The sequence below is a fragment of the Stenella coeruleoalba genome (assembly GCF_951394435.1).
Source record: "Stenella coeruleoalba genome assembly, chromosome: 3".
NCBI lineage: Eukaryota > Metazoa > Chordata > Mammalia > Artiodactyla > Delphinidae > Stenella > Stenella coeruleoalba.
The window spans coordinates 140,259,860-140,273,904 of record NC_137148.1 but is presented as its reverse complement, the minus strand read 5'-3'; the positions used below and the strand labels follow the sequence as shown (position 1 = coordinate 140,273,904).

Here is a 14,045-nt window from a genome sequence, read left to right as displayed (position 1 = left end):
CTTTAACAATGAGTTTCACTTCAAGTTAATTTTCATACCCTTTTCATCAGTTTTCCTTCTCTTCCATGGAAAGCATTGCTCATTCATAGGTAACTAAATTGTAGTCCAGCAAAATAATAAAAGGTACGACTTTGGAGCCAGGCTGACCTAGGTTCAAATTTCAATTTCAGCACTCATTATATTTGTATCTTTGGACAAATTATTAAACTTCTTGGCTTCAAATCTTCATGACTAAAAACTGTGGTAATAATAACTCAGAGGCTTTTTAAAAGGATAAACTACAATAATATGGTAAATCATTTAATACAATGTCTGGTACATGGTAGCTGTGTTTATTAATATTGTTTTTGTTATTACTTATTTTATTAGCAAGTAAATACTGTGCATTTACTGGGATTTCTGATTCAGGCTTTACTGTCTAAACAAGTTTGCTGGCTTTTAGCAAGAAAGTAAAAATCTGTCTTAAGTCTTTTATTGACTAGATTTAAAATCCAATGTTTTATAAATAATGTAACTTGGTTCAATCATACCAAAATGAAATCTAACAATGGCAGGTTGGTTTTATTATAACAACCAAAATGAGATTGTTCATTCATTCCATCAATTCAAGCTCTACATTTGGTAGGATTATCATTAGAATTTATAATGTTTGTGAGAAGGAGACTCAGACATTGGAAGGTAAGTGTGGAAAATGATTTAAAATATGAATTTACTATAAATCATAAGAGGCGACTAGTAGTAAAGGAAAACAGTGTGTGTCAGAGTATAATTTCACCAACAAGTTTGTGAGTGGCCTAGAAAGGTGACAAATATTTCTAATTTCAAAAGCAGAGTTAATGACACTGAAAATGTGCACCTCTTCTACTACGAGCAATACTTCATAATATATTACAAATATATATGTATATATGTACACTCCCTTATAAAAATATAAATTCTAGCTAAATAATATTACCCTAACAAACTTTATTTCTGTTAATTAGTTCACTTACATTTAATTAATAGCCATAGTCAATCTGTCCCATAGTTTGTTCTTTTAGGGTAAATTCACAAGTAGTTGAATCTTCTAGTACTCCCTTATTCTGAGCTGTAATTAATCTGGTGGTTTTACAGGAGTATGGTTTCCAAAGGCCTGAATGGCAGGTGTCCAATGTAATAATCCCTATATTCTAAGGTTGGGTGAATGCACAGCTGGAAGAGAAATAGTCAAGTCTGCTAATAGAAATTTACTGTACCAGATCCTCAACAATCAGATTGGCAATCGCATCTCATTAGTTTTCTAATTAAACTGTAAGTGTAATACATACATACAGATCATGTTTTTGAGCTACTGAAACATTATATTCATTTTCCAATAGGCTAATCACATTAAATTATTGAACCTAGGAAAAATAAAATTCTATAACTGTAATAATTCAAACTTGCCAGCATCAACCCATTTTTCAAAGAATAAAAAAAAATCTATCAAATAATAACTATTTTTCTTGGGAGATTTTTTTTTTTCCTGCAGGAATCAGATTTTAATTATGAAGTGAACAAAAAATATGACAAATAGCCAGTAAAATCAAATGACTATCATTTGCCCAGTCACCTTCCTTCTTACTTCCCTTTTTGATTATCCTTAAGAAAGCAGAAATGATTTTTTTAAAAATTCAAAGCAAGACAGAATTAAACACAAATGCCAGTGAAGAGTGTGATAACATTTTCAAGTCTATGGGCACAAAAGCTTATTTCTGCAGTATCCTTGCAGGGTGATTTCTTAAGTGGGAGATAGCTCTGATTTGACAATGGTTCATAAAAGTATTTTTATCAATGGAAATACTGCAATGAGATAATGCTTCCTGACACTTACAAACAAAGTCAGCATTCATTTCTTTGCACATGGAGGGATGCTATCAGAGGCAGAAAGAAAAGTAACTTTTTTATTTAAGTACAATAAAGGTAGTTTTGTGGAATAGACTTTGTTCCTGCTGCTACTGGAATTTTATGTAGGGAAAAATGGGATGCTTATTAAATGGACTGTATTTAGTATTATATATATAACTACAGAACCAGCCTCAAACTGGCCGTGTCCTGTTTCTAACAAGATAGTGAGTTGTTTTTCAGAGACAACAGAACAAACTGTGAGCCATGCAGGCAAAGCACGCATAGAGTAGAAAATGTTTATCTCAAACAATACCTGGAACCAAACTTTCTCTTTCCCCCACTCCCAGCGAAACCAAAGGAATGGAACATGACCAGAACCTGAACGCTGAACCCTTTCGGAAGTGAAGGGTCTGTTGTGCACGAAGATCCAGTGCTAAAGCCCCTTTGCCAGACCTTACCATATATGACCAAGTTCCAGAGCCCTCCAGTGGAAACCTGCCCCACCAGCACTTCCGCATACCAGCCGCCCTCCCCTGATTCAAAAGTCTGACTGAACTCCAGGTGGAGACACAGATTGGAGCCTTGCCTCCTGTCTCCTTGCTGGCTGACCTCATAGTAAAGCTTTTCTTTTCTCAAATCCAGTGCTATAGTATTGGCCTCTGTGAGTGTTGGGCAGTGAGCCCTTTACTTGGTCACATATATACTTTAAGAATGCAAAAATAACTGTCTAAATTAGTAGAATAACATGAGTCAATTAGTAAGGTACACGAGGAGGGTGATAACACTCATGGCAATAAGGGATCTTACCCCAAAAGAAAGGCCCTGAAAATCATGGGGTTGAGGATAATCTGTGAAGGCCTGGCTATAGGAGTGATTCCATCCAGATCAAATGTTTGGAGACGTAGGGGGAAATATGTTCTAGAAGTAAATGCACGTGAGTTAGTATCCTAATCTCTGCATTGACTGGCACCTTGCATAAAGCAAATGAATTTTACTTTTGTAGAATTTGGTAAATGCAAAAATAATTTAACTTTCCACCAAAGCCACAATCCTCTAAAGTGGTAGTTGGATCATGTTTTATAATTGGGCAGTATTTCAAGGCTTATTTAAACTTCTTAGTGATGTATTTGTGCTACCTTGTTGTCTGAAATGGACTACTATTGAGATTCTTTGTTTTTATTTATCGCTATTTGTTTTCAGTAAACTTTTTACTTTAGAATAGATTTAGATTTCCAAAAACACTGTGAACAGAGTACACAGAATTCCCATACACCCCACACCCAGTTTTACCTCTTACTAATAGCTCACAATACTATGGTTCATTCGTCATAGTTAATGAACAAATATCAATACATTACTATTAATTACAGTCCATATTTTACTCAGGATTCCTTAGTTTTTACCTAATGTCTTTTTTTCCGTTCCAGGATTCTTAGATACTGCATTTCATTTAATAGTCATGTCTCCTTAGGCTCTTCTTGACTATGATAGCTTCTGAGCCTTTTCTTGTTTTTTATAACCTTGACAGTTTTAAAAAATACTGGTCAGTTATTTTGCAGAATATTCTCAGCTGAGATTTGTCTGATTTTTTTCATGATTATACTGAGGTTCTGGGTTCTGGGGAGAGAGACAACAAATCTGAAGTGCCATTCTCATCACATCCTATCAAGGGTACACACTATCAACATGACTTATCACTTGACCAAGCAGTCACAATTGCCCATTCCTTACCTTCTGCTTTGTCTTAATCAGACTTTTGTCAGGTTTCTCTCCTCTCCACAGAGCCCTGAACTTTGCTTGCCCACAAGCCTAAGCCAACACTAAAATGCAGAACATGCCCCCTTTATCTTTTTTCTGAAAATTGGATAAGCACAGTGAGACACATACTGTATCAAACCACACTGGTTGTTATTCCTCCTAGTTTGAATAATGTATTAGATTGCTCCGGCTCCCATAACAAAATACCACAGTCTGGGTAACTTAAACAGTAGAAATTAATTTTTTCACAGTTCTGGAAGCTAGAAGCCAAAGATCAAGGTGTTGGCAGGTTTGGTTTCTTCTGAGACTTCTTTCCTTGGCTTGCAGATGGCTGCACTTCTCACTATGTCCTCACATGCTCTTTCCTCTGGGTGCATTCATCCCTGGTATTCTTAGTGTGTGCAGATTTCCTCTTCTTGTAAGGATACTAGTCAGATTTCACTAAGGCCCCATACATTTGACCTCATTTAACCTTAATTACCTCTTTAAAGGCCTTGTCTCCAAAAGCATTCACATTTTGAGGTCCTGGGGGTGAGGGCTTCAACATATAAACTTGAGGAAAGAGAGAACAAAATTCAGCTCATGACACCCAACTTCCCCCTACTTACTGCCTACCCTTCCTTACTCTATAAAAGAAAAGCCTTTTACTGTTTAAATCTGAGTTACTTGCAGATTTCTGGGATTGGAGTGTCCTCCTATTTTAAGTCTTTTTGAATAAACTTTCTCCTTATCTAAGTCTGTTTTTGCTTTTACTTGACACACTATTGATGTCAACTTTGACCACCTGGCTGAGGTAGTGTGTGTCAAGTTTCTCTACTATAGAATTCCTCTTCCCCTCATCCCCTTCCCTACTGCACTCCATGGAACAAAGTCACCATCAGCGCCCAACTTAAGTAGTAGAGAATTATATGCTCCCCCTCCTTGAGGCAGAGTATTTACATAAATTATTTGGTATTCTTCTGTATGGCAGATTTGTCTATTCTCTCATTTATGTATTTTTTCAAACATTTTTTATATCAAAATGGAATTATGGATATTCATTTATACTTTGCATTATAATCCAAAACTGCTTTGTCTGTTTTATTATTTTATCTTTTTTTTTTTTTTTGGGGGGGTACGCGGGCCTCTCACTGTTGTGGCCTCTCCTGTTGTGGAACACAGGCTCAGCGGCCATGGCTTACGGGCCTAGCTGCTCTGTGGCACGTGGGATCTTCCCGGACCAGGGCACGAACCCGTGTCCCCCGCATCGGCAGGCGGACTCTCAACCACGCGCCACCAGGGAAGCCCATCATTGATTTCTAAACCAACATTTTAAGCCAACATTCAACTGATTCCTGTACATACATGAACCTTAGCCAAATGCTGTTACTATATCCTTGATCAGCATGCTGGATGAATTTGGGCAGGACCTCAGCTCCAACTGCTTGCCTCCATGCTTGTCTTGAAAACCAAATTTATGGTGTGGGAAATCTATAGGTAACTAACTGGTTCCTGTTTCCTAACAAAATGACAGCTGAGAATTGTGGCTACTGTCACCTTGTCAAAACGGCATCGAATGCTTGGAGGTAGTAAGTAATGTTTCATCTAGTTTTGTCATTGAAAGTGTAGATGCTAGGTGGTAATTTACTCAACCAGCCTACATACCCTCCAAACATTCTTACAATCAAAGAGCTCTGATAATAATGATCAGGAAGGGCAGAACTATAATAACCTTACTCACACACACAAAAAAAGAAAACAAAAAGGAACCTAAATATGCACAATTGAAGACTAAATCTTGAAAATCCCTGAAACATGCAGGTAACTATTGCACGATAGGATAAAAGCCAATTTAGTGCAAGGGTATCTCTTACTGTTCTAGGATATTGATTCACTCTTGAGTGTAGTTTCAGCAAATCTAAGAAATTTTGGAATTACTTTTAAGTCATAACTCTTCTTTATGACTTTTTATAATTCTTCCTCTTAATATTTTGAATTTTGCTAGATGTAGACAAATCTGAATTTTGCCAAATGTAGGTATTTCTGAGACACTTTAAACTTCATTCCAAGCAAGCAAATCAGTAAATCTTAGAGTTTCTGTGTGGAGACATTTGTGTATCTGTTTATCTATCTACCTATTTATCTAAACTACACACACACACACACACACACACACACACACACACACAAGTGTTTCTAGAATAAAGACTGGGGAAAGGCTAAGTGGAATGAAGGCTTGTAAGGCTTGATCTTCCTTATTTTAAGTACAGTGATCTACAGATTTTAAGATTTAAGTTAGGGAACTAATTAGGCATGTGTTTGGAGACTCTCCCATGAAAACACATCATAAAATTTGTTGTAAATACAACCACAATGCAGATGTACACTGTAGTTTAAGTGTTTAAAGTATCTTTACTGATTCTATCTCATCTACGATTTTTAAAAAAAATGACTTCATGAAATGAATTGAGGTGATTCAGCTAATGATTTGTAACAATCTATCTGCATACTTGATATCCAAAGGGATTCAAGTGGAATATCTGAGATAAAGACTGGCATAGACTAGGTTACTTTGACCCAGATTGAAAAATGTAACAAATAAATTGTTGCAATTTACATTGCACAGATGGTGCTAGTTTTAAAATTTTAAGAATGTTTGAGGGAACTCTTTGGCCAATGAGCCAGCCTGACTTAAATATACCAAGCAGATCCATTGTTTTTGGCTAGAGGCACTAAGCTGCAATAAGGAGGACCTATTTGCATTTCTATGACAGGACATAACGATGTTTGTTTTTTTGCAGTATGCTGGCCTCTCACTGCTGTGGCCTCTCTCGTTGCGGAGCACAGGCTCCGGACACGCAGGCTCAGCGGCCATGGCTCAAGGGCTCAGCCGCTCCGCGGCATGTGGGATCCTCCTGGACCGGGGCACGAACCCATGTCCCCTGCATCAGCAGGTGGACTCTCAACCACTGCGCCACCAGGGAAGCCCAACGTTGATGTTTTGACACGCCCATGATTTAGACAATTTAGTTGAAAACAACTACTTTATAAATTCTTGGAATGAAAAAGAAAATTGAAATTGGTTCAATTTTAGCAATTTTAGCAGTTTTAGCATTTTTAGGAAGCATATATTTCAGACTTGTAAAATAAATATATAAAAAAGAGACAAATGGGTATAGTTACTAGCAAGGATGGATTACCGAAGTTGATTTTTAAAACCCTTTAAGCTTCATAGCTTAGTTTTTAAAACCCTTTAAGTTTTGTATTATGGCTGCTCCCTTTCTGTTTTTCTACTGGCTATTTTGTCTCTTGTTAATTCCCATTAATTAGTATGCAGATTCCTAGAATAGTAAATATCAAATCTTAGTGATTATAGGTTTTAGAGAACACACAGAACTGTCTTTCAGTTCTAAGTCCTTGAACAAAATATTTAGCCTAAACAAGTCTATTTTGTCATTTTTATACAGGGTTACTAATTTTGATTTTATATGGTTTTTGTAATTGGATAATGCATATAAAATGTCTAGAATTGCATATGGTAAAATATTCTAACTGTATTAGTAGCAGCAACATCAGAAACAGTAGTAGTACTAATTATTAGTTATTCTAAAAGTTCCCTTTGATCAGGCAATATTTCTCTAATTACAAGTTGACCAAGGAGGCACTTCACTCCTGATGTTTAGAAAATGGGAGCAGTTAATTAAATCTGTTTGTCTTCTTCTTTTCCCTTGCCCCATTCTATTAGAAATAAGGAAGACTATTTGTATCTCTTATATTAGCCACATGCTTCAAGCCTTATATGGAATTTTGCAGTGGACTCAAATTATTTTTCCCCATCTTTGTAAGGCCTGGTCTCCATTAATTTAAGCAGTAGGCCCAAGATTGCTCCAAGATGGATTTAACACGGGGGACTTAGATTGTAAGACTTTCCTTCTTATAACATGGCCCTCATCCAAGCAGAGTCTATTTCCTTTACCGCACAGGTGGAAACTAACACCATGCACCAATCATTGATAGCAGAGTTTCTCTTACTCATTTCAACCTTACAGTTTTGGCTTGGTGACAGTGCTTTGACTAGAGGGAAAGTTATTGAGTGGTTTGGGAGATCTGATTACAACATGCATAATAAATTTTGAACTAAGAAAATGCTGAAGATGGCTTTCATACCCTTGTTCAGACTCTTGGAAATGTGACTACCAAAAGGATAGATAGGAAAAGGAAAATATAAAGCAATAAAATGCATAAGTTTAAAAAATTCAATTATGGGGGGGGTCCCAGAAGAGTCACCGTGGTTCATAAATCTGTCTGCTCTTTTCACTATTGTTCCATCATGTACCACTGCTTTTGTTTTATCTGTCTGGATAAATTAGCCAGCAAAGCATCATAAATATCCTTAGTTAGCAAATGTTAGCTTTCCTTAGGGAAAGGAGTTCTCTTTCTGATTTTCTTCCTGTTAGTTTGAGGTTTGAATAAACTGTTAGGAAATCAAAACAATTAAGTTATTATTCCTATAATCAATTTCTTTCTTTATGCCTTAATCACTGTAAATGACTAGAGGAATGAATGATTTTAAACTATTTGAACCCTAGAATTTCCCTACTGGACCAATGATGCCACTCCAAATTTATTTAAAGCAGGGTGGTCAGGCAAATCGTATTTCTCACACAGATAATATTGTCATATCTATTATCTATTCTTTTACATATACAAACACTTCTGTAAGAATTCACTGACTCTATCAGATGTGGTACACTGAGGTGGCAGAAAGTGAATTTTCATTTAAACAAGGAATTTACACAGCCAACTGTGGCCTCTTAACAATTTTTATGCACTTCACAGCCTGTGTTCTAATTATAAATTAGGGATCTGATGTGTATATTTATACATAACCATACTTGAACCAACCTGTAACTGTAAGCCTTTGGGGAGTGATTGTGTTTCAACATCTGGATTTACCACATGTTTTCAGTTGGAAATAAAGCATCATTTAGAAGACCTAGGTTTTAAAAAAGGAACATAGGGTGATGACATTCTATAGATGTTGCAGATGATGGGAAATATATTCTGCAAATATGATTTGGGAACTCATAACATATAGAGGTGTAAAATGATACTCTGAACTGAAGTAGTTTTACTTGCTTGTCACACCTCTTTCCTTATTTCACACAACTAAATGTTCTGGTTACTGTTTGAACAAAATAATAACAAATTGAATTACATGACAATTAATCTATTTTTATAATATTTTCTGTGAAAAACAATGATCATTTGCATTCCAAAAACATAAAAGGATCTTTGGGAAAATATCAATTTTCAAGAACCCTAAGTCATATTTTGTGTTTATTAAACAAAGATTAAGCTACATACTGTCTTTTGAAGTGCTAATACAATCTCTTTTAATCACAACTAGAACTTTGCCTTCATTAAATAATTGCCTAATGGGTAGTATGTTTTCTCACAAATACATAAAAGAGAATATTGATCCCAGTCTTTTCTTGTAGAAATTGAATTAATTTCTCCATCGGAACCCTATGGTTTATATTTACTATGTGTGTATCTATCAGCAGAAACTAATTAATTGGAATCTGTAACCTTCTTAGAGTAACCTTAAAGCCTGTAATATTTGCCTGTGCAGATTAAAGAAAACACTGGGATCTAATTTGAGCAGAACTTTCCTGAAATGTCAGAAACCCTTTAATCTGTTAAAGAAAGTTCATGTAAGGAAAACTCTTTAATCTCCGACTTTCACACACTACAAAACTAACAATTTAACCTTTATATGCAAGTTCATTTACCTTGTTATATATACTGCTCTTATGCAAATGATTGTATAAACTGAGACAGTTTTGTCATTTTGCACGCACATGGTTTTAGGAAAGTAAATGAAGGAGCACTCTGTTTTAAAATTAGGATTGTTTCCATTTGTAAATTCACACATATACTCATGTACTTGTGGTTGCAAATCTACCTTACTTTGCCTGGGGGTTAGGTTTCTAAAGATGTGTATATAAAACAATTTTTAAATAAAATTAATGGGCTTGGATATTTTAAAATAAGCTTGTTCTTTAAAAACTGTTTTAACTACTTCTTTTGGAAAAAAATATTTTAAAGCTAACAATAAACTTTGCAATTTAGCATCTTATTGAATGAACAAGTTGTCCTGTACGGCACTCTTTGAATCAAGGCACACCTGTTACTATATTTTTAAAGATGGTTGTGTGATATGTGCATAGAAATATTATTACTTATTTGGGAAAAAGAATACAAAGGTCACATTTTTTGGATCTTGGATGTTTATGACTATTTCAGACTTCTATAATATGACCTTTAAAATGTAGACTGCAATTGACTTCAAAACAGCCAATCAGCATTTTACAATTATGATTATTCTTCTTTGGACAGACTCATATTTTACATTTAGATAACTTAATATACAACAACTATTTCAATCCAAAACATTCTTCCTAAGGGTCAGCATTAACTTGTGCCTCTGGGTAGCAGGAAGAAGCTGCTACTTGCCAGTTCTACTAGGTCTCTGAGATCAGTAAGCTTTGATTTCCAGTATCCACACCACAGTCTAAGAATATTTTTAAGTGAAGTAAATGAACCAGAAAACTAGCTGGAGGTCTCTCATTACTTATTCTTGCTTGTTATTTCAGAATTGTTTAGTTGCAGCTATTTCTATTCATGCATCAATATTGAAGTCATCATGAAAAGGGCTTAGAAATATGATCTTTTTTCTTTTTTTGTAATTTCAGAGCAACTGTCCATAATTCCAAATGAGAGACTCATGTGATATTCCAGAAGTATCAAAACAAAATTCCTGTAGAAAATTAAGAAGGACTATTTCAGTAGACCATTGTCACATCAATGAAAACAGAATCTATTTCAACAAGTTATAAATAGTTGATGCAATATACACGCAGATAACAGTTTAAATTCCTCTCAAATAACAAGGACACAAACTCTTTTGTTTACACTGTTGTTACATCAGCCCAAACCTCAAAATTAACTTACCCAAGCTCCATCTTAGCTAATATGTTCTGTACCACATTAAAACACAACAAGTGTCACAGAAAGTGTAATAATGACTATATCATCTTATCTCATATTATTAAAGATCCAGATAAACTTCCAACTTGTGATCTAGCTCAACATAAAATGATATTGAAAGGAAACTTTTCCAAACTTTCTCAATTAGTTGAAACTATAAAGAAATTGAAAGCAGGGACATATTCCTACCAATACGTTTTGGGCAACTTTGGGATAATTATTTAAAAGTATTATTAATAGGATGAATATTCCTTATGACTAAAAAAAAGTTTCTCTCTGAAATAGTTTAAAAGTACAAGGCCCTGGAAATCATGTTAATTATGAATTTATTCTTAGCAGACATTTTAAAAGTTCTTACACAGTTGGAAAAACTAGAGTTTGGGGAAATGAAGACAAAATGAGCATGATACTGAATGTCCATAAATCATGCAAGTATGCATATTGCCCTGATGTATGTAAATACAAAGATGGTATTTCTGTAGTATATTGCAGAAGGAAATCTAGAACATGGCTCTTTCTGGGGGAAAGAGATAACTGGACAACATAATTTGGGATAAGTAATCTTAAAACTAATACTGTAAAGTTTCAAAACAAAAGCACATATACCATTTTGTTGACTATATGTATTCCCTAGAAAGAAAGAAAGTCATATAAGTTGTTTGAATCAAAAAATATATATGAACATCAATACACTTTTAAAAATCTAAATAGCTTGTAAGTAACTTTTCTAACTTTATAATCCCAAGAAATCTTTTGGGCAAGATACAATTTTAGTAACTGTATATTCAAATATGGTAACTAAGTAAAAAGAACAGCTATTTTTCAACCAGATTTTTGGCCATTGGGATTTCATTTGTGCCTGAGAAATGGTATTCTTGATACCGCCATTTTCTTGCCAGTCATGAAAGAAAGACCATTGAGTTTACTCTATGTTTACTGAAAATATTCTACTCATTACAGAGTATAAACCTCCTTTCTACTCTTTCATCATTCACATTTTTCTTCTGAATAATTTCGCATATTGACATATATTTCACATCAACTTTTCTTGATTTTTTTATTGCACCCTAGGAGAAACTCTAAAATGAATTCTTTACATTCATGCCAGTTACCAACTTCCCAGTAGTCCTAAAAAAGCCACTGTAGTAATAATTCTTTCCTCCTTTAATTTTCACATCCTCAGTCAATTGAATATTTCATATATACTCCCCATTGATTTAAACCTTTTGTAAGTGAAATTGGAAAATGAAATAAGTCATGCACAGGAACAAGAATCACAAGTCTTCCAATGAATTATGTATTTTTGCATGCAAATACTTCTATTTTCACAATACTTTACTGTTAAACATGTGCTCCTCTAGGATTTGCTTTAATCTTATGCTACATATTTTATTGTATGTAAGAGTTAAAGCCATTAACTACCAAGGGTCATTTTAATGATTTCAGATTACTAGCATTTAAATATTTCATGGGAGAGAATTTGATTAGGAGCAACTCTTATATAAAATAGAGTTAATAGAAAGAACATTATAGGCACACAAGGACAGAACACATACATATTAACTGAGGTTAATTTAAGTTAAAATGTCAAGTAAAATAATGGCTTTATAATTAAAATTGTCTAGTACTTTTAACTATGATCACATAGAGCAGTGTAATTATATTTCCAAGTTACTGGGACCCTGAATGGGACAGCAAAATGTAATCCAAATTACAAGTAACTAAACACTACAAGATGCTCTTGTCAACACTCAGCAGAGCAAAATTTTATAAACCTGTTGACAGTATTACTCCTATATTCTCTATAGACTCCTAACAGGTTCTTAATATGTTTCTGTGGTTACAGTTTTCTCAGCAACCTCAGCAATACTGAGTGACCTCACCTAAGAGCTAATCTCACCAAAAATAATAATGATGGGTAAAGACAGAGCAGAGTTATAAAAACAAAGGTAAATTTTAATTAAAAAAACAAACTTAAGACTCAATGATATCATACAGTGTATGAATTATCAATGTCCTTGCATCTTCTCTTAAAATTACATACATTTCACATGTTTGTGCTACCTGTTAATTATATACATATACTCTTATGATAACACCTTCTAGGTAAGACCATCAGACCACATGTTTCTGAATGAGTAAACTACCCCACATTGTAATAATTTGATCAAACTCTGCAAGTTATATGCCTCACCATTGGTTCCTCCAAACTACTAAAGTTAAAAAGAAATAGCACAAAGCATATATGTACAGCGCAATACTGTAGCCAGGGAGGGATTATGCCTTTTACAAAAGAAAGTGAATAATTTGGTACATTTAGAAATAGTATATACTATGAATTGCATCTCAGATCACAGTTTGAGATCAAGTTCCAACTATGAACTCAGAGCTCATGGAAATGCAAACAATCACATACATTCCTTTTAGGTAAGATTTGGTGATTCCTTCATTTAATTACGTTTTATTAAATAAAATTGTTTACTTGAAGGGAGACTAATAATCAAGAAAACAAAGCACTTCAACATAAACCAGGCGTTATATTAAAAAGTAGTCATGATTAAAGTGTGTAAAACTACAATGATGTCACAAGCAGACAAATCTTAACTGCATCTTACCTGTAGTAGCAGAGTGTCTTGATAGTGTTGAGTGTGGAAAAGATGCAAGTCTCTAAAATAGAAAACAAGAGAGTGTTTGCACTCCCAGTTTTAGCACAGCTGGAGTGCTCTATGCATAAGCAATTTATTGCCTCTTCAAAGTCATTCTGATGACAGTGTTCATGGGCAATAGTTACAACCACGGCCCAAAAGCTTGCTGATGCTGCTCCTGCAGCCTTCCGCCTTTGCCTCTGCACAGAGACCTAACATATGAGTGTGCCGGAGAGCATCCTCCCCCCACAACCGCCTCCTTTTTGCGTGGTTTTTCTTCTTCTGTATCTCAATGTGCCTCTCTCTCTCTCTCTAATGGAGAGTTACCATTCGGCTTATTCGGCTGACAGTCAAAGAGGACAGGCTGGCAGGCAACTGTGCATTCCTCCCCCACCCCCCCCAGCTGAGACACAGGAATGTGTTGTGAATAAAGACAAAGCCCTGAACCAGTGCAGCACATTACTCCCTGAAAAAGCGCTGCAATGATACTCTGCACTGCAACTCCGCAGGCAGCCAGGCTGAGAGGTGAACCGCATTCCCCTCACCCTCCCTCCTAGGAACGTGCATCGTAAAGTTTGGCTAGGACTTGGCTTTCCCTCTAGGGGACCTTGTTTTCTGTGGATACAAGTTCCGTTATTAACTGGCTGAACATCTTTAACAGAAGTGTCTTAGATAGTTTCCTATTATGTTAAACTTGGAGAACCTAGCTAATCCTTGAGTTGTTGCCAAAGTAACTGAATTTTA

The 14,045-nt window shown here is 35.2% G+C and overlaps 1 protein-coding gene across 48 annotated transcripts in view; it reads right to left on the bottom strand.

Annotated features, from left to right (window-relative positions):
• The window catches only part of LOC307184329 (teneurin-2-like), a 2,867,364-nt gene extending 2,853,673 nt beyond the window's left edge, over window positions 1-13,691 (bottom strand). For all 48 annotated transcript variants that reach the window (XM_079917763.1, XM_079917760.1, XM_079917746.1 and 45 more), the window contains exon 1: window positions 13,272-13,691. The gene's annotated coding sequence lies outside the window, so the exon portion shown is untranslated. The remainder of the gene's footprint in view (window positions 1-13,271) is intronic.
• Window positions 13,692-14,045: the final 354 nt, after the last annotated feature.